Below are 22,577 nucleotides of genomic sequence, written 5' to 3'. Positions count from 1 at the left end.
AAGGTCAAATAACGATGCCATGTATAACTTGGAATGGTAGATACTAGATACTCACTCCTTATAGAAAAAAACCAAAACACAATTTTATTGTTTTATTTTTCATAAAATTTTAAACAAAAATATAAACCAAACAAAGTTTTGTTTTTTTTTTTTTATGAATTTTTTAAATAATAGAGCAGAATTGCCTCTAATACTCTGATTTGTATGACCTGGACAAACTTGGGGAAATCAGGGGGAAGAAGAGAGAAATTTCGCATAATGTCTTTAATCATGCATGCGAACAAAAATCCTTTCATTTCTAACCATTTTGGAAAAATCTTCTTCCAGAAGGAGAAGGGTGATGGTAACTTAAATTTAGTAAGTAAAGAACCAAAGCCTTACTAACCCAACAGAGAAAGCAACATGTGTTTTATTTCATCACTAGTAAAAAACACACGTGTTTTTTTATTTTTATTTCTTACCTAATTTTCTGTTCCAATAGAGCACGAAATTAAATCTTATGATGAAGAATTGGTTCCAACTCTAAAGGGGTTGATTCATGCCAAAAAAAAAAAAAAGGATAAAAATGCATTGCACATTTTGACTTCTAAAGATTTTACTGGAATTTTGAAGTTAAATTAAAATGCTGGAATTTTTTTGGTCTATTTAAGAGGCAGCTGAAAGCTATAGAAATTAGAAACTAAATAGGAAAACACTGAAAAGAGTCCACGAGTGCATATCAATTATGCATTTACACTACTTCTGCACCCTTTGTAAGAAATATTATTTGTCTAATTTTTTTTATTGAGAATTGATTTAATTTATCTAACAAAATAAAAAATTAAAAAGTAATTTAATAATTAAAATTTAATAAAATTAAAGTGTCAACTAAAAATTCTTAGATATTGAAAATAGGACCATTTAATAATAATTTGTGAGAGGGTGCCTAATGCCTAACTTATTTCCACCGCCACAGTGATGTATAGTTGGTACATAACTTGTGCGTTGAAACCCTCCTTTTCTTTTAATGTTCAAATCTAGTTTTCAGTACCCTCTCTGGCAATGCACGCTTGCATACATGAACTTAGCTAGGTACACATACATAACATACATACAGAATTTCTAGTTATTTTAATGATACGTTATTCATGCTCATTTCTTATATATATATATGTTCACCATATCAATAAATCAAAATAAAAGTTGAAAGATATATACAACAAATTAAGGGGAAGGAAGACGAAAGAATTGACGTGAACGGCGAAATTGACGATGATGATTTCATGATTGATTGCTTTGAAACCACACAAGAGGAATATTGAGGGACTAAAAAACGAGGATCTCTTGGGCCTTGTTTGGTTGAAAAAAATAAATAAATAAATAAAAGAAAGAAAAAAAAGAAAGAAAGAAAAAAGTTGAATAAAATTTTATTTTTTTTAAATATGTTTGGATGAAAAAATAGAAATAGTATATAATATTATAAAAAGATAATTTTATTTTTATATATTTTAAAATATATTAAAAAATAGAAGATAATATTAAAATATTAATACTAAATACATTTTTTTATACAATGTTAGAAAAAAATTTAGTGAATTTTATCTACTTTTTTACATTATTCATATTTTTTTTTATTTTTTTATTCAATCAAACAAAAAAAATAACTATTTTACTATTATTTTTTTTCTTTTTTTTTTATTTTTACCTCAAACAAACACGCTCTTAGTTTAAAAAAAGTTGTTCATACTTTTAATCGGTAGAAATTTAAAACCTCGTAATTACATTTACAAGCAGAAATTTATACTTGCAATGTTACTCCAATATTTAAATAAACGATAAAAATTAGAATGCTATAAGAATTTATTGATTTTGGTTATCACTTAGTCATCAATTTAATTTTTTAATTTAATTTTTTTAGTTTAATAATATAATAATATATTTTATCTCATATTTTTAAATATTAATAATTAATTAATAATAAAAAAATAATAAATTTTAATAATTTTTTAATATTTTTTCTAATAATATTCACCGTGATTCTACCAATTAATGTGAATCTTCAAAAATCTTTTTTTTTTAAATGAATCTAGAACCAAGTTGATTGTGACTTTAGTTTACTTACTGACTTAGGAGTAATTTAAATAAGTTTATAAATAATTTTTTTATTTATAACTTATGAAAAATTATAGTATTAATAGTATTATTTTTAAAATTAACTTATAATATTTTAAAAAATTATTTAAAATATTTAAAAAAAGTTAAAAAGTATATTTTAAATTTTTTAAAAAAAATTTAATTAAATTATTTATTAAAAATGGCTCTTAGACTTAGTACAGAACACAATTTTTTATTTTAGTACAAAAAAAATCTCTTAGATAAACGTTAAAAAAGGTGGTCATTGTTTCAACCAGCAAATGATTTTGGAAGATTTATAATTGTGGGCACGTGATTTTGGAATATAGCTAAGTAGCTCACGGCTACAAAAATCGTAACATATAATAGTGTAAATTGGACCTTCCATACAGAGTTAGTCAATTTTTTCTTTCTTTCTTTCTTCCTTTTCATTCACACACATAGCGGTCAACTTCATATGACCAAATGCTCAATTTGTTTACATGTCCAAAAAATATCTCCTTCTTAACAACTTTTTATATTGGACAATAATATTATTTAAGATAATAAATTAATTCTTTATTATTATTATTATTATTATTATTATTATTTGTTAAACATGATAATAGATTAGTCATTCTATATATGTACATGCATAATACAAGAGTATCTACTTTTTAGAATGGTAATACATAAATTTATTTAAATTATCTCTAAACTTGTTGGAACTAAAATCGAGTTACTTTAGTATTTTTGCGGATATATTCAAAAATTCTTTAATTGTTTAGTCATAGATTTATAAAAGAACTGTGAGACAACTTTTTAATTATTCTAAAGTCACAATTTTTTTAAAGTAAACTTTATATTATATACATAGGTAACTGAAATTTTTTTTTTATATAAATTTATCATTTTTGGTAAGGTGTAATACAACAAACACAGTAAAAGACAATTTAATGGTTTATTTTTTATTATGCATGCACATTTTCATCCTCTATTTGGCTACATACTCTATTGCAATTATTATTATTATTTATTATTTTATTTGTGGGCCTAGTGGCCTAGGAACAGTAAAGAGCTGCTGATTTTGGGCTTTCATCATTTAATTTAATTAAAGTGGAGATCCATAAGTAGTTAGCATTTAGGAGCAAGTGGCAAAATATTTTATTCTAATTTATTATGTTGTGTGAGGCTGACTCTTAAAAATTAGATTTACAGTTATTTAATTGCCCGCAACGCCAATCTAGCAATGCGTTTGCTTTTGGCAATGTTACCTCTTGTCATCATCATCTTAGTTTGGAATCTAGGATGGAATTTTTATGTTTTTAATAAATATATCTAATAAATAAAAAATAAAAATTATTATTCTAAAAATGATACATGATAAAATTTATTATTATCTTTTTTATGTAATTTGATTTTACTTAGTGAAATAAAATTTTGTTATTATTTATTATTATTGATGTTATGTGTGAGAAAAAAACTTGTCTTGTATGAATTTTTAATAGATCACTTATTATTTAACGGTGATATATTAATAGATTGAAGGCAATAATAGGTAATAAAAATAAATTTGACTCACATTTGTATTTTTTAAGAAATAACAAATGGAGACGTGGAATATTTTTCGACCATAGACAATTTCTTTTTTTTTTTTAAATCATTGTTAAAGAATTCGATTTAAATTAGAAAAAAAATTAATTTGTGAATTATTTTCTTGGACAATGTCATTAAAGATAAATAACTTGTGCGTTGAAACCCTCTTTTTCTTTTAATGTTCAAATCTAGCTTTCGGTAACCTCTCTGGCAATGCATGCATGCATACATGCACTTATCTAGATCTAGGCACACATACATAACATACATACAGAATTTCTAGTTATTTCAATGATACATTATTCATGCTCATTTCTTATATATGTTCACCATATCAATAAATCAAAATAAAAGTTGAAAGATATATACAACAAATGAAGGGGAAGGAAGACGAAAGAATTGACGTGAACGGCGAAATTGAGGATGATGTTTCTGATAAAATTGTGAAAGAATAAGAAAAGAAAAGAATGCGAAATTTTATTGATTATTGATTGATTGAATTGTACTGAAGTGTATTGTAAACTATGAGGGTAAAACTAAATATATATAGAGCATTGTCCTCTGAAAGATAAAAGCAAATAAAGATAAGATAAGAATAATTAAAGATAAGATAAAGATAAGATAATAAAGACTAAAATTAAAATTGAATTTTTGTATTCTGTTGGGCTGAATTTGTGGGCCACGATACTTCTTTATTGTTGTCATGGGCTAAAGTAGAAGAGTAGTTTAATACGCCCCCGCAAGCTGGTGGATGGAAGATGTCAATAATCCACAGCTTGGATAAGTTCCGATGAAATTGTTGAGAAAAGCGCGTCTGACGTGGTGACGCGGAGGAAGATGCGTGCGGCAGAGCTTGAGCTGCCTACTGCAAAAATATAAAAGGAGATGCTGTGCTTGAGCAGCGATCTTTAAACAATTGCGTGCGGCGGAGCTTGAGCTGCCGACGACAAAAATACATAAAAGAAGATGCTGTGCTTGAGCAGCGATCTTTCACCAATTGCGTGCGGCGGAGCTTGAGCTGCCGACGGCAAAAATACATAAAAGGAGATGCTGTGCTTGAGCAGCGATCTTTAAACAATTGCGTGCGGCGGAGCTTGAGCTGCCGACGACAAAAATACATAAAAGGAGATGCTGTGCTTGAGCAGCGATCTTTAACCAATTGCGTGCGGCGGAGCTTGAGCTGCCGACGGCAAAAATACATAAAAGGAGATGCTGTGCTTGAGCAGCGATCTTTAAACAATTGCGTGCGGCGGAGCTTGAGCTGCCGACGACAAAAATACATAAAAGGAGATGCTGTGCTTGAGCAGCGATCTTTAACCAATTGCGTGCGGCGGAGCTTGAGCTGCCGACGGCAAAAATACATAAAAGGAGATGCTGTGCTTGAGCAGCGATCTTTAACCAATTGCGTGCGGCGGAGCTTGAGCTGCCGACGGCAAAAATACATAAAAGGGGATGCTGTGCTTGAGCAGCGATCTTTAAACAATTGCGTGCGGCGGAGCTTGAGCTGCCGACGGCAAAAATACATAAAAGGAGATGCTGTGCTTGAGGGAGAGAGAGCAAGCAGCGATCTTCATAAAAAAAAAGGAATGAAAAAATAAAAAATAAAAAAATAAAAAAAATAAAAAAATAAAAAATAAAAAAATAAAAAATAAGCGTGTAAAACGCAACAAGATTGATCTTTAGAGGGCGCGTATGGCGCAATAAGAGTGGTCTTCAAATGGCGTGTAGAGCGCAATAAGAATGCAGATGGAACTGCTAGAACAGATGCAGATTGAACTGCTGAAACAGAATACTGACGAAACTCCCGGAAGAAGTTGCAAATGAAATGCTAGAAGAAGGCCCAGACGGAATTGCTGGTAAAGAACCGGGATAATCAAAACTGTGGTAGAATTTTCACTTGGATGCATGTAACTAAATCTATAATTATTTATTGTGGGAGGAAGTTGAAAAAGAAGCATGGTGATTTCTCACCGAAGAGATGATAACTTATATATCCTCCTCAAGGAGGATACCATGGCTCTGATACCATGATAAAATTGTGAAAGAATAAGAAAAGAAAAGAATGCGAAATTTTATTGATTATTGATTGATTGAATTGTACTGAAGTGTATTGTAAACTATGAGGGTAAAACTAAATATATATAGAGCATTGTCCTCTGAAAGATAAAAGCAAATAAAGATAAGATAAGAATAATTAAAGATAAGATAAAGATAAGATAATAAAGACTAAAATTAAAATTGAATTTTTGTATTCTGTTGGGCTGAATTTGTGGGCCACGATACTTCTTTATTGTTGTCATGGGCTAAAGTAGAAGAGTAGTTTAATAGTTTCCATGATTGATTGCTTTGAAACCACACAAGAGGGTTACTGAGGGACTAAAAAACGAGAATCTCTTAAATTTTGTTCGGTTGAAAAGAAAGAAATAAAAAAAATAAAATAAAATTTTATTTTTATATATTTTAAAATAAATTAAAAAATAAAAAATAATATTAAAATATTAATATTAAATATTTTTTTATTTTTATTTAATGTAGAAAAAAAATTAATAAATTTTATTTATTTTTTTATACTATTTATTCATACCCTGGTCCAACGCTAAAACTCAGGGCCAAACGAAAGGCCCAACCCAAAGGATTGGGCTTCATCCTACACCGACCTTCTCTTGGAGAAGTCGGTTCTTAACATGTCTTGCCCTAAAGAAGTCGGGAACTGAGATTAACTGGCAGATAGGCACTCATTCAAGCTAGTAATCGTCCCTAAAATCTCTCAATCCACTTCCAGGGGCCATATCTCAACTTCCCTAAGATAAAGGGACGGTTATCCACCTCAAAAGGTGGAACTACTCCAACGGTGGTTATTGGTTCACCACTATAAATACACTGACACTCCTCAAGTATCACTAAGTCCCAATATTTCCTAAACCTGCTTACGCCCTTGCTGACTTAGGCATCGGAGTGTCTTTGCAGGTACCACCCCCCGCTCACTCGTACTCACAAGTCGGACGGAGGCCCAGAAGAGTGATCTATTGCGAAGGCTTCCCTCCTCAGACGATCAGGCCAACCTAACGAGTTCAGCCTATTAATCTCTGGTTACCCATCGTAACATTGGCGCCGTTGCCGGAGACTCGAGAGATCGACCAATGATGGCGGACAAGTCACCAGAAGATGGTCATACCGCATCCGATTCCGAACAGGGAGACCTGGACACCGGAAACAACGACGTGGACCCAACCCTTCACCAGGGAACCTACGACCAACATAGGGAGGGCACCTCTGGGTTAAAAAACCCAAAGGTAAACTCCTCGGAGGAACGAGAATCAGGAAAGGAAGGGCCACCCCATGCAACCGAGCTAATGGGATTGGTTCATGGTCATCAAGGTCGTTTGGAACAACTGGAACAGGAATTAGAGCGACAACGAGAGGCGGAACGAAATCTCAAGGAAGAGATAGAGCGATGAAAAGAGTTAGAGGAAAAACTCTTGAGGCTAGAGTCTTCCCTTAGAAGTCGGAACTCCCGCGGCGACTGAGAGGAGTCGCCCCTGGGAGGAGAGGATCCTTTCAGTGAGGACATCATGAGGGCAAAAGTTCCAAGAAACTTCAAAAGCCCTGATATGAACCTCTATGACGGAACCACGGACCCGAAGCATCATCTAAGCAATTTTAAAAGTCGGATGTATCTGGCTGATGCTTCTGATGCAACTCGCTGCAAGGCTTTCCCAACCACTCTATCAAAAATGGCGATGAAGTGGTTTGATAGCCTCCCTCCAAGGTCGGTTACCAGCTTCGAGGACCTCTCGAGAAAGTTCTTAATGAGGTTCTCGATCCAGAAGGATAAAGTGAGCACGCATCGAGCCTCCTGGGAATAAAGCAGGAGGTTGGAGAACCTTTACGTGACTATATGGAAAGGTTCAATAAAGCGTGTTTGGAGATTCAAGACCTGCCCACTAAAGCGGTCATCATGGGGCTAGTAAATGGACTTAGGGAATGTCCCTTCTCACAGTCCATATCAAAAAGGCACCCCACCTCCTTGAGTGATGTACAAGAAAGAGCTGAGAAGTACATCAACATGGAGGAGAATGCCAGATTACGAGAGCCGAATTGGCGACCTGGGCATCCCCACTCGATAAAAGAGAAAGAAAGAGAGCCCAAGAAGAAAGAAGAGCCCGGTCTCGACAGACTGAGGAAATATCACTCTTATACTCTCCTAAGGTTTCCACGGTAGACGTATACCGAGAAATCTGCAATACTGAAAGACTGCCGCCTCCCAGACCCATCAAAAATAAAAAGGGAGGAAGTCGCAGCAACTACTGTGAATACCATAAGATCTATGGTCATTCAAAAAATGATTGCTATGACCTCAAAAATGTGATAGAAAAGCTGGCCAGAGAGTGTCGACTTGATAAATATCTCATGGAAAGGTCGGATAATCATGGGAAGAGAAAGCGAGAGGATGGGGACAGAAGAGACCCGCCACCGCAAACCCCCGAGAGAGACATACATATGATCTCGGGAGGATTTGCGGGAGGAGGACTCACCAAGTCATCTCGCAAGAGACACCTCAAGCGAGTCTACCAGGTCGGGAGCGAATCACCCGACCTCCCCACAATCTCATTTACAAAGGAGGATGGGCAAGGGATAACCCCTGGACATGATGATCCAGTGGTGATAACCATGATCCTAGCCAATGCCCATCTCCACAGAACTCTAGTAGACCAAGGGAGTTCAGCAGACATCCTTTTCAAGCCCGCGTTCGACAAACTAGGGTTGGACGAAAAGGAGTTAAGAGCCTATCCCGATACCTTATACGGATTAGGCGACACGCCGATAAAACTACTAGGATTTCTACCCCTTCACACGACCTTCGGAAAGGGGGAATAATTCAAAACTTTGAGCATAGACTTTATATTTCTCGACGTGGGGTCAGCATATAATGCCTTAATTGGCAGAGCTACCCTAAATCGACTCGGAGCAGTGGTGTCTACCCCTCATCTTTGCATGAAATTTCTGACACTTGCGGGAATAGCAACGGTACGGGGAGACAAGAAATTGGTGAGAAAATGCTACAATGAAAGCCTGAACCTGAGAGGAAAAGGCAAGGAAGTCCACACCATAGAGCTCGGCGGCACAAGAGCCAAAGAAGAGCTGCGTCCACAACCAGGAGGAAAAACTGAAGAAGTACAAGTTGGCGAAGAGGAAGGAAAAATACCAACATAAGAGCCGACTTAGAAGAAGACCTAAAGCAAAGATTGACAAAGCTCCTAAGAAATAACTCTGATCTCTTTGCCTGGAAAGCTTCCGACATGCCCGGGATAAACCCCGAGCTCATGTCCCATAAGCTCTCGGTATATCCGGGGTCACGACCTGTACAGCAACGAAGACGTAAGCTCGGCTACAAGCTCTCCTGGAAGCTGACTTCATCAGAGAAGTCAAATATCCAACATGGCTAGCAAACGTAGTACTAGTCAAGAAGCAAAACGGCAAGTGGAGGATGTGCGTCGACTATACCGACCTGAATAAAGCATGTCCCAAAGACCCATATCCACTTCCAAGCATTGATACTCTAGTAGACTCCAGCTCAGGGTATCAATACTTGTCGTTTATGGATGCCTACTCGGGATATAACCAAATCCCGATGTACAAGCCGGACCAGGAAAAGACATCATTTATCACGCCTAGAGCGAATTATTGCTACGTGGTCATGCCCTTTGGATTAAAAATCGTAGGGGCCACGTACCAAAGGCTGATAAACAAGGTGTTTGCTCCCCACCTCGGGAACTTAATGGAGGTGTACGTAGACGACATGCTGGTGAAAACTCGGGAAAAAGCTGACCTCTTAACAGACCTCACACAAGTTTTCAACACCATAAGGTCGCATGGGATGAGGCTAAATCCTACAAAATGCACCTTCGCGGTGGAGGCTGAAAAATTTCTAGGATTTATCCTAACCCAAAGAGGGATCGAAAAAAATCCTGACAAGTGCAAAGCCATCCTAGAAATGAAAAGCCCGACTTGCTTAAGAGAGGTTCAACAACTGAATGGCCGACTTGCAGCCCTCTCCAGGTTCTTGGCAGGGTTAGCATTAAGATCCCTTCCACTGTTCTCTCTACTAAGAAAGGGATGCCGGTTCGAATGGACTCCAAAATACGAAGAAGCGTTCCAGGAGTTCAAAAAGTTCTTGAGCCAACCTCCAATCCTAACCCGATCTCTAGTTGGGGAAGAGCTCGTCCTATATTTATCTGTAGCAGACAAAGCTGTCGCATCAGCCCTGATACGAGAGGATGAGGTCGGACAGCATCCAGTGTACTTCACCAGCAAAGTTCTACAGGGTCCCAAACTAAGGTACCACAAACTAGAGAAGTTTGCTTACTCCTTAGTAATAGCCTCAAGGAGGTTACGGCCTTACTTCCAAGCCCACACGATAAGAGTCCGAACGAACCAACCTATGAAGCAAATCCTCCAAAAGACGGATGTTGCAAGGAGAATGGTTCAGTGGGCGATAGAGCTCTCCGAGTTCGACTTGAAGTACGAAACTCGGATAGCAATCAAAGCTCAATGCCTTACCGACTTCATAGCGGAATACGCGGGAGACCAAGAGAAAAAGCCAACTACGTGGGAACTATACGTAGATAGATCCTCAAATAAGACAGGAAGCGGTGCAGGCATAATACTAGCCAATGAAGGGGGAACACAGATAGAGGTTTCTCTCAAATTTGAATTTCCAGCTTCTAATAATCAGGCAGAATATGAAGCCTTGATTGCTGGATTAAAGCTAGGAGAAGAGGTCGGTGCAACCAAAGTGCTGATATTTAGTGACTCTCAAGTGGTGACCTCCCAAATAAATGGAGAGTATCAGGCCAAAGACCCGAATATGAAGAAATACTTGGAAAAAACTCTGGAGCACCTCGGACGCTTTACAGAAACTGAGGTCAGACACATAACTCGGGATCTTAACAGCAGAGCGGACACCCTCTCCAAGTTAGCAAGTACCAAACTGGGAGGGAATAATAGAAGCTTGATCCAGAAAACTCTCCAACAACCCTCCGTGGTGAAAACATAAGACAAACAAGATGTCCTTGAAGTAACCGGGCTAAACCTCGGATGGATGAATCCCTTGGTCGAATACCCAAAATTCGACATCCTCCCCAAAGAGGAAAAAGAGGCCAAAAAAATCCGGAGGGAAGCATAACACTACACTCTGGTAAAAAATATCCTCTATAAAAGAGGAATATCAACACCACTACTGAAGTGCGTACCGACCTCAAGGACATCTGAAGTATTAGAGGAGGTTCATAATGGGATCTGCGAAAACCACCTCGGAGCCAAGTCACTTGCTAGAAAGATAATCCGAGCTGGATTCTACTGGCCGACCTTGGAAAGGGATGCCACAGAATTTGTGAAGAAGTGCCAGCCATGCTAGATACACGCAAATTTTCACGTGGCTCCCCCCGAGGAGCTCATCAGTATAACTTCTCCATGGCCCTTTGCAAAATGGGGGATGGACCTGTTAGGACCTTTTCCCCAAGCCCCAGGACAAGTCAAATACTTGATTGTGGGAATAGACTACTTCACAAAGTGGATAGAAGCAGAACCATTAGCCACCATCACGGTCCAGAGAAGTCGGAGGTTCCTCTACAAAAACATTATCACAAGGTATGGGATACCTCATTCCATCACCACAGATAACGGGATCCAATTCACCGACTCTACCTTCAGAAGCCTGGTAGCCAGTATGAAGATAAAACAACAATTCACCTCGGTGGAACATCCACAAGCAAATGGACAAGCCAAAGCAGCCAACAAAGTCATACTGGCAGGACTAAAGAAAAGACTACAAGATGCAAAAGGAGTCTGGGCTGAGGAGCTACCACAAGTATTATGGGCTTACCGAACGACGCCTCAATCTACCACAGGGAAAACACCCTTCCGACTTGTCTATGGTGTAGAAGCCATGATACCAGTAGAAATCGACGAGCAAAGTCCAAGGATGATCTTCCATGACGAGGTCGGAAATATACAGGGGCACAAAGAGGAGCTTGAACTACTCCCCGAAGTTCGAGAGCAAGCCCAAATAAGAGAAGCGGCATTGAAGCAGAGGATGACTACCAGATACAACAAAAAAGTCATTCGAAGAAGTTTCACCCCAGACGACTTGATCTTAATCAGAAACGACATTGGAGTCAACAAATCTGGGGAAGGAAAACTCGCAGCTAATTAGAAAGGACCATACAAAATTAGTGAGGTCTTAGGAAAAGGTTATTATAAGAAGACCGACTTAAACGGTACCGAGTTACCAAGGTCGTGGCATGCTTGTAATATGAAAAGGTACTATAGTTAAAAGCGAACTCTACTCCCTGATGTACTCTTTTCCCAACTTCATGATTTTTTTCCAAAATAAAAGGGTTTTTTCTGAAGGAGGATTTTTAACGAGGCATCACAGTAGAGACTAAGGGACAATAGACAATCAAAAATCCTTAGTAGCAGTAAAGAACCTTCACAAATAAATAAAGATCTTCTATAATATCTCTTATAAATTCCTTTTCGCTTTTCTTTCTTTCTACGAAATGCGCCGACTTAAGCTCGACAAAATGTGAAAATCCCATGAACCGACCTAGATGGTCGTCAGGATGAAACGACAAGGTACAAGTCGGTGTAAAGAGGTTATAAAAGTTGATCATGAAAAACTCGGAAACATTCCGATTCATAAGTCGGAAAAATCGAGCAGCAAAGAAAACGCATTGCAAAAATAACCTAAGTCATAGGAACTCAATAAATCTTGAGTATAAGGAATACCGAAAAGAGATCAGAAAACCCATTAAAAGTGCCAAAGCAAAAGACTGTCCCAAGTTCTTAAAGAAAAAAGAAACTTAAAAGGAGGGACAGTCAGCCAAGAAAAAGGAGTTTTCAAAATAAGGATTAAAAGGGGTTTTTCAAAACCTAAAAACAGAAAAGCATGCACACAAAAAGACAAAGAAAGGTAACTTAAACCCTTATCCAAAAAAGGGGTATTTTTGTTAACCTAAACCTTTTATCCAAAAAAAAGGGTATTTCTAAGTATTTTGTTTACGGCCTTAAAAGGCCAAGAAAAATGTCAACAGACCATCACCACCACATAAAAATAAATAAGTTTAAAAAAGAGGGGACCTACAGGCCGGGCCCCCATATAGCCACAACAAATTTTTTCAGCTAGGAAGGTCGTCACCACCAGAGTCAGGGAGATTAGTCGGAGCACCACCAAAGTCAGGGAGAGTGGTCGAAACGCCATCAGGGCCAGGAAGAGAAGTGTCCATAGGAGAAGAAGTAGAAGTTCCCGGAGCCTTCGAGGAACTCAGAGCATCCTTTGATCGGGGAGGGGACTCCATTATCCTTTGACCCCGAGTCTTTAGATCAGACTCGGTGACATAGCGAGGAGAGGGAGGAGAAACGATAGCTCCATCGACGACAATTTTATCCGGGTCCAAAGGAGAGAGATCCAGGTCGGGAGCAAGGACTCCGACCTGTTCCTTAAAAATTCTCCATGCTTCTTCAGCCCCGTCAGCAATGGAGTCCTCCAGCTTTGTATAGGCCTCCCGAGCCCTCATCAAATCCTTCTTCACCTCCACAAGATCCTCGAACAGACTCAAGTAACTCTCCTGCGCCTTTTCCCTCAGACCCTCCGCCATGGAACACTGGGCCTGCAGCTTCCTCTCCCTCTCCTGGAGACCATCCCTCTCTTCCTTCAACTTGGCGACCTCCTCCCTCAGCGCCTTCTCCTGCCCTTGATATAAGAGAAGTCTCCCCTCTAGCTCTTCAATGAACCCAGAGAGCTAAGAGGAGTCTTCTAAAAAGGATCAAGGAACTTTGTGCACATCCCCGCCACCCTGATACTCTCCTGAGCTAGAATGGTAAGGTGATTTCGTACAGAAGCATCATCCATACCTTTACGGGTATGAGGATAGATATACTTCCGAACAAATTGAGGCGCATCCACCTTGACCTCACCTTCAAAAGAAGAGCTAGACTCCAAGGTCTTGTGCTTCTTCTTTTCTGGCTCAGGGGAAGATCGGGGAGGAGGGGACGGCAGAGAAGAGGCTGAAGAAGAAATGATAATGGGCTGAGCAGGGGTCCCCAAATTGCGAGAAGAGGGGGGAGGGAAAGGATGTGAAGAGCTAGTTACCCTGGCGCTACCAACTCTGGCGCGGGATCTTGCCTTGGCCTCCTGAACTCTCTGGTAGGACTCCCTGAAATTCTTCTTTGCCATCTCTGTAAAAAATAATTAGGTAGCTAAAATCAGCAAAACAAGTCGGAAGAAACAAGTCAGAAAATACAAACACACAAAAAGCTACCTAGTTGTGTCTGGACAAAGGTCGGAGACCCCTGTAGAAACTTTTTTGTATCCAGATAAGGGGCCTTCCCCCATACTTCTCGGAGGAACCCCACGATAGCTGTCTCCACTTCGTCCAAATCATCCAAACTATATTTCTCACAGGGGGAGGCCTCCAACCAGTACAGAGGGAAGCGAGGGGAAGAATTCTCATCTAGAAAAAATGGATGGTGACCTTCTACAGCTTGAAATTTGAAAAAATAATTTTTGAAGTCATGAAACGATTTATCAAAAAGAGTGAAGACTCTCCGACCTTGTATAGCTCGGAAAGACACCCACTGTTGTTTGTTATTTTGCCCACTAAAAGGCTTGATCATGTGAAAGAGGAAAAAGAAAATCCTCGGAGAAGTCGAAAAATCTAAAGCATGGCTGATAAATTGGTAAATTTTCAAAAAACCCCAAGAATTATGGTGCAGTTGGGTGGGAGCAACATGACAATGGCGTAAAACAGCAATCTCAAAGTCGGAAAAAGGAAGAAAAATGCCCAGGCAAGTGATCATGCTCTCATATATATAGAAAAAATGAGGGGCTGCCTTAGAAGCCCTGCCAAAACAAACCCGGTCTTCCAGACCCGGGGCAATCAGTTCATATTTCGGCTCATTTTCATCAGAGGTGCAAAGCCTATAATGAGTGCGAAGATTGGTGATGAAGTCAGTATCAACAAAAGGTTCTTCCTCCAGAACCGTGACATCCACCCACTGAGCAAGGGTTTCTATAGAAGACATTTTTCCTAGAAGGGGTTAGTGAAACCTACAAAGGAAAAAGAAAAAAGGATCAAAAACAGGGTCTCTAAGGGGCCTGAAAATCAAACAAAATAGAATCACTAGAAGCCTACAAACCAACCCTCCTCTCTAAAAATAAAAACACGCAAATGAAAGCATTTTATAAAAAAGAGAGTAGAGGAGAACTAACCTTTGCTTGAAAAAGGATAGGGGCAAGATGAATTCCTTCGAACAAAAGCTTCTTCCGAACAGAAGAGAGGAAGTGTGAAAATTTTCAGAAACAAAGCAAGGAAAGAGAGGGAAAGTATTTATAAAAATGTTGGGGGGCATAATGGTAAAAACGGAAGCCATCATTTAAAGAGAAGCACCGTTCCCAATGTAACTGATCCCCGCGTATGAATACATAAATCCCTAACGGACGCGACGTTTGATTAGACGCGACTGTCGAGAATTTAAAACACATCGGTTCTGAAACATCACGTCGGTCCCCTATCAGGTCAGTTACGGTCCTGAGTTAAATACTCGACCCCAACTCTTAAAAGAAATTGGGCTCGAGTAAGGGCACTGCTTATATCCTGGCCCAACGCTAAGTCCCAGGTCTAAATGAAAGGCCCAACCCAAAGGATTGGGCCTCATCCTACACCGACCTTCCCTTGGAGAAGTCGGTTCTTAACATGTCTTGCCCTAAAGAAGTCAGGAACTAAGATTAGCTGGCAGATAGGCACTCATTCAAGCTAGTAACCGCCCCTAAAATCTCTCAACCCACTTCCAGGGGCCATATCTCAACTTTCCTAAGATAAAGGGACGGTTATCCATCTCAAAATGTGGAACTACTTCAACGGTGGTTATTGTTTCACCACTATAAATACACTGACACTCCTCAGGTATCACTAAGTCTCAATATTTCCTAAACCTGCTTACGCCCTTGCTGACTTAGGCATCGGAGTGTCTTTGCAGGTACTACCCCCCGCTCATTCGTACTCACAAGTCGGACGGAGGCCCAGAAGAGTGATCTATTGTGAAGGCTTCCCTCCTCAGACGATCGGGCCAACCTAACGAGTCCAGCCCATTAATCTCCGGTTACCCATCGTAACACTATTCACTTTTTTTATTTTTTTAATCAATCAAACAAAAAAAATTATTTTTTTACTAATTTTTTTCTCTTTTTTTTTCTTATCTTCTATTTTTACCTCAAATCAGGGAAGGATACATGAGAGGCAAGTGAAAGTTTGGCCCCCAATTTTTTTTTTAAAAATAGTAGCATGAACTAAGAAGTCTGACCCAAATAAAATATAATGATTTTTAAATTTTTTTTAAATCTCTAAATAGTAAACACTACAATCTCTTTCTTTATGTTCTTATTCTTTTTGACGCCTCATTTCGTTGTCATCTGTCAAGTGTCAAAGTCTTCAATCATCGTTAAATCAATTAAAGCAAATGTATTCATTACTCGTTCTATTTTTTATTTCTTTTATATAATTGTATAAAAATATTAATTAACAAATCATATTTTTTTACTATAAAATAATATAATTTTATTTTTTGGTATTCACATAGTTAAATGACTTATTTATCTTTAAGATTTATTTTCTCTCTTTCTTTTTATTTCTTTTTTTAGTGAAATTAATAGTGATTTAGTGAAAAAATATTGTTATTGATATTTAATTAATAAAAAATATTTAGACTTTATTTATTCATATGAGTATATAATTATTTGATTTTTTTTTTCAGATAAAAAAACTAGAACATTTTATGATGAGAAAGCAAAATAAAATTAATGCAATCTTTAAGAGAAAAGTTATTAATAATGTTAGAGTTCAAATAAGTCAACCTCTAATTTTATTTCACAAGAAGTTCAAGTAACTGAATTCTCTAATCTTACTCAAAATATACATCAACATGAAGGCAAAGTTCTAAGATTAGAAAGAGATGTTGATATCTCTTTACTAGAAAGGGATCCAGAAAAGCGACGTCCAATTTGGCAGTATAATGTCAATGAATATGATAAGATTCATAGAGCATACATAATAGTTGGGCCATACCAACCAACAAATATTAGCTATCCAGCTTCTGGTAATAACAATCACCGTCGATATTTTCAATTATTGGTTTAAAAAATTTTCAAGTTGGTTAGAATATTCACTAGAAAAAGATGCTGCTTATTGTTTGTCTTGTTACTTGTTTGGTAACATTATGGTGCTCGCAATGATGAAAAAAATGCATTTTCAGAGTTAGGATTTAGTAATTGGAAGAAAGTAAACAATGGAGCGAATTGTACATTTGTATGTCACGAGAGTTCTATTCTTAATTCTCCCCATAATTTATATGTAAAATCTTGTGATGATTTAATGTCTCAATCTAAGTATATAGACAAAGTTCTTGATAGGCATAATGATGAAACTATTACAAATAACCGCTTAAGGTTGAAGACATCTATTGATGTTATTCGATGGCTTGCATTTCAAGCATGTGCATTTAGAGGCGATGATGAAAGTCCTGGATCTTTGAATAGAAAAAAATTTATTGAGTTAATTAAGTTTTTAGCTTTTTGTAATCAGAATGTTAATAATGTTGTCCTTCAAAATGCTCCTAAAAATGCTCAATATATATCTTTTAGTATTCAAAAAGATATATTGCATGTCTTTACTAAAAAAGTGCGTGCAATAATTCGAGAAGAAATTGGTGATTCTAAATTTTGTATAATTATTGATGAAGCAAGAGATGAGTCAAAGCGAAAACAAATGTCTGTAGTTTTGAGATTTGTAGACAAGCACGGTTGTGTTCAAGAAAGATTTTTTGATCTTATACATGTTTCTGATACATGTTCTTTGACATTGAAAACAGAAATTTCATCAATTCTTTCTCGTCATAATCTTGATGCTCAAAATCTTAGTGGATAAGGGTATGATAAAGCTAGTAATATGCGTGGTGAATGGAATGGATTGCAAGCTCTATTTTTGAAAGATTTCCCTTTTGCTTATTACATTCATTATCTTGCTCATAGATTAGAATTAGCACTTGTTTCTACAGCCAAAGAAGTTTTCTATGTTCATCAATTCTTTTCAAAACTTACACTAATTGTGAATGTTGTGACTGTTTCTCCTAAATATCATGATCAGTTAAGGATTGCTTAAGCAAATAATGTTGTTAACTTAATTGCCAAGAATCAAATAGTGACAGGTAGTGAATTTAATCAAATTGGTACTTTGCAAAGAGCTAGAGATACTAGATGGAGGTCTCATTTAAATTCTGTATGTAGCTTTGATGAGCGGATAATTTATACGCTTTTTGGCATTGTTTTTAGTATGTTTTTAGTAGGATCTAGTTACTTTTAGGGATGTTTTCATTAGTTTTTATGTTAAATTCACATTTCTGGACTTTACTATGAGTTTGTGTGTTTTTCTGTGATTTCAGGTATTTTCTGGCTGAAATTGAGGGACTTGAGCAGAAATCAGATTCAGAGGTTGAAAAAGGACTGCTGATGCTGTTGGATTCTGACCTTCCTGCACTCAAAGTGGATTTTCTGGAGCTACAAAACTCGAAATGGAGCGCTTCCAATTGCGTTGGAAAGTAGACATCCAGGGCTTTCCAGAAATATATAATAGTCCATACTTTGGCCAAGAATTGATGATGTAAACTGGCGTTCAACGCCAGCCTTCTGCCCAAATCTGGCGTCCAGCGCCAGAAAAGGATCCAAAACCAGAGTTGAACGCCCAAACTGGCACAGAAACTGGCGTTCAACTCCACAAATGGCCTCTGCACATGGAACACTTAAGCTCAGCCCAAACACACACCAAGTGGGCCCCGGAAGTGGATTTATGCATCAATTACTTACTCATGTAAACCCTAGTGACTAGTTTATTATAAATAGGACCCTTTACTAGTCTTATTGACCATCCTGGATTGTATTTTGATCCTGTGATCACGTTTTAGGGGGCTGGCCATCTCGGCCATGCCTGGACCTTCACTTATGTATTTTCATACGGTAGAGTTTCTACACTCCATAGATTAAGGTGTGGAGCTCTGCTGTTCCTCAAAGATTAATGCAAAGTACTACTGTTTTCTATTCAATCCTTCTTATTTCGCTTCTAAGATATCCATTCGCACCCAAGAACGTGATGAAGGTGATGATTATGTGTGACGCTCATCATCCTTCTCCCTTATGAACGCGTGTCTGACAAACACTTCTGTTCTACATGAAATAAGCTAGAATGAGTATCTCTTAGATCTCCTAACCAGAATCTTCGTGGCGTAAGCTAGAATGATGGCGGCATTCAAGAGAATCCGGAAGGTCTAAACCTTGTCTGTGGTATTCCGAGTAGGATTCAATGATTGAATGACTGTGACGAGCTCCGAACTCGCGATTGCAGGGCGTTAGTGACAGACGCAAAAGGATAGTAAATCCTATTCCAGCATGATCGAGAACCGACAGATGAATAGCCGTGCCGTGACAGGGTGCGTGAGCATATTATTCACTGAGATGATAAGATGAAGCCATTGGCAAGGGTGATGCCTCCAGACGATTAGCCGTGCCGTGACAGGGCATTGGATCATTTTCCCGTGAGATGACCGAAAGTAGCCGTTGACAGTGGTGATGTATCACATAAAGCTAGCCATGGAAAGGAGTAAGACTGATTGGATGAAGATAGCAGGAAAGCAGAGGTTCAGAGGAACGAAAAGCATCTCCATTCGCTTATCTGAAATTCCTACCAATGATTTACATAAGTATCTCTATCCCTATTTTGTTATATAATATTCGAAAACACCATTATCACTTTATATCTGCCTGACTAAGATTTACAAGGTGACCATAGCTTGCTTCATACCAACAATCTCCGTGGGATTCGACCCTTACTCACGTAAGGTATTACTTGGACGACCCAATGCACTTGCTGGTTAGTTGTATCGAAGTTGTGAAAATTATGAATTAAGATCAAAGCACCAAGCTTTGGAGCCATTACCAGGGATTGTTCGAGCCTGGACATCACAATTTCGTGCACCAAGTTTTTGGCGCCGTTGCCGGGGATTGTTTGAGTTTGGACAACTGACGGTTCATCTTGTTGCTCAGATTGGGTAACTTTCTTTTCGTTTTCTTTTCAAAAATCTTTCAAAAATATTTTCAATTTCTCTTTTGTTTTCGAAAAAAATAAAAATGTTTTCAAAATTTTATTCAAAATTTTTAAGAATGAATTCTAGTGTTTCATGAAGCATGTGAAGCCTGGCTGGCTGTAAAGCCATGTCTAAATTCGTTTGGACTGAGGCTTCCAACCATCACTTTATACGACTGTAGGGCATGTCAGGCATGTCATGTCTGAATCACATGCTAAAGCTTGGCTGGCCATTGGCCATGTCTAGTGTTTTGGACTGGAGCTTTCATTGAAAGCTTGGCTGGCTAGTGAGCCATGTCTAATTCTTGGACTGAAGCTTTAGACTAACATGGCAATATTCCTGGAATTCATATTAAAAATTTTGGAATCCTTATTTTTTTTCTTTTTCATATAATTTTCGAAAAAAATCCAAAAAAAAAAAAATTTAGAAAATCATAAAATCAAAAATATTTTTCTGTTTCTTGTTTGAGTCTTGAGTCATATCATAAGTTTGGTGTCACTTGCATATGCATCTAGCATTTTTCGAAAATATCATGCATTCATAGTGTTCTTCATGATCTTCAAGTTGTTCTTGGTAAGTCTTCTTGTTTGATCTTGATGTTTTCATGTTTTGTGTCTTTTCATGTTTATCATATGCATTCTTGAATTCTTAATGCCTAAGCATTAAAGAATTCTAAGTTTGGTGTCTTGCATGTTTTCTTTGCATTAAAAATTTTTCAAAAATATGTTCTTGATGTTCATCTTGACATTCAAAGTGTTCTTGGTGTTCATCTTGACATTCATATCATTCATACACGCATTCATTGTTTTGATTCAAAAATTTCATGCATTGCATCTTTTTAGTGTTTTTCTCTTGCATCATAAAAATTCAAAAAATCAAAAAAATATCTTTCCTCTTTTCTCTCATCAAATTCGAAAATTTGGATTGACTTTTTCAAAAATTTTTAAAATCAAATTGTTTCTTATGAGTCAAATCAAATTTTCAATTTGAAAATCTTATCTTTTTCAAAATCTTTTTCAAAAGTCAAATCTTTTTCAAAATTCTTAATTATTTTCGAAAATTTCAAAAAAATTTTTCAAAAATTTTTTTCTTATTTTTATACCAAATTTTCGAAAATAACATAATCAATTAATGTTTTGATTCAAAAATTTGAAGTTTGTTACTTGCTTGTTAAGAAAGATTCAAACTTTGAGTTCTAGAATCATATCTTGTGATTTCTTATGAATCAAGTCATTAATTGAGATTTTAAAAGTCAAATCTTTTTCAAAAACTAATTTCTATCATATCTTTTCAAAAATATCTTCTCATCTTATCTTTTTCAAAAATATCTTTTCAAAATATCTTTCCTAACCTCCTAACTTCTTATCTTTTCAAAATTTGTTTCAACTAACTAACTAACTTTTTGTTTGTTTCTTAACTTTTTCAAAATCACCTAACTAATTCTCCCTTTCTAATTTTCGAAAATATCTCCCCCTTTTTCAAAAATTTCTTTTTAATTAACTAATTATTTTTATTTTCATTTTTGATTTCAAAAATTTTCGAAAAAATGCTAACAATTTTCAAAAAACCATTTTTCAAAAATCACTAACTCTTTTTCAAAATAAATTTTCGAAAATTTCCTCCCCCATCTCATTCTATTTATTCATTCATATCCTAACATCTCATCTCACCTCTCTTCCATCCTCACAGTTGTGTTTCTTCCATTACATCACATTCTTTGTCTCCCCCTCTTTTCTTCCACTCATAAAGGGATCCCTATACTGTGGTATAAAGGATCTTTATTATTATTATTATTTTTCTGTGCCTTCTTCTTTGTCATATGAGCAGGAGCAAGGACAAGAACATTATTGTGGAAGCAGATCCAGAACCTAAAAGGACTCTGAAGAGAAAATTAAGAGAAGCTAAAATACAACAATCCAGAGATAACCTTTCAGAAATTTTCGAACAGGAAAAGGAGATGGCAGCCGAAAATAATAATAATGTAAGGAAGATGCTTGGTGACTTTACTGCACCTAATTCCAATCTACATGGAAGAAGCATCTCCATTCCTGCCATTGGAGCAAACAACTTTGAGCTGAAACCTTAATTAGTTTCTCTGATGTAGCAGAACTGCAAGTTTCATGGACTTCCATCTGAAGATCCTTTTCAGTTCTTAACTGAATTCTTGCAAATATGTGATACTGTTAAGACTAATGGAGTAGATCCTGAAGTCTACAGGCTCATGCTTTTCCCTTTTGCTGTAAGAGACAGAGCTAGATTATGGTTGGATTCTCAACCCAAAGACAGCCTGAACTCTTGGGATAAGCTGGTCACGGCTTTCTTAGCCAAGTACTTTCCTCCTCAAAAGCTGAGCAAGCTTAGAGCTGATGTTCAAACCTTCAGACAGAAAGAAGGTGAATCCCTCTATGAAGCTTGGAAAAGATACAAACAGTTGACCAAAAAGTGTCCTTCTGACATGCTTTCAGAATGGACCATCCTGGATATATTCTATGATGGTCTGTCTGAGTTATCTAAGATGTCATTGGATACCTCTGCAGGTGGATCCATTCACCTAAAGAAAACGCCTGCAGAAGCTCAAGAACTCATTGACATGGTTGCTAATAAGCAGTTCATGTACACTTCTGAAAGGAATCCTGTGAGCAATGGGACGCCTATGAAGAAGGGAGTTCCTGAAGTTGATACTCTGAATGCCATATTGG

The 22,577-nt window shown here is 37.1% G+C and overlaps 1 non-coding gene across 1 annotated transcript; it reads right to left on the bottom strand.

Moving 5' to 3' along the window:
* Positions 1-22,231: 22,231 nt before the first annotated feature.
* LOC112725484 (small nucleolar RNA R71) lies at positions 22,232-22,339 on the bottom strand. The gene has a single exon (XR_003164590.1). It is a non-coding gene; the product is annotated as a small nucleolar RNA R71 (small nucleolar RNA).
* Between the last annotated feature and the right edge of the window lie 238 nt (positions 22,340-22,577).

This window comes from Arachis hypogaea, chromosome 11 (genome assembly GCF_003086295.3).
Source record: "Arachis hypogaea cultivar Tifrunner chromosome 11, arahy.Tifrunner.gnm2.J5K5, whole genome shotgun sequence".
Taxonomy (NCBI): Eukaryota; Viridiplantae; Streptophyta; class Magnoliopsida; order Fabales; family Fabaceae; genus Arachis; species Arachis hypogaea.
Note: the sequence above shows the minus strand (reverse complement) of the source record. Positions and strands in the feature narration are given on the sequence as shown.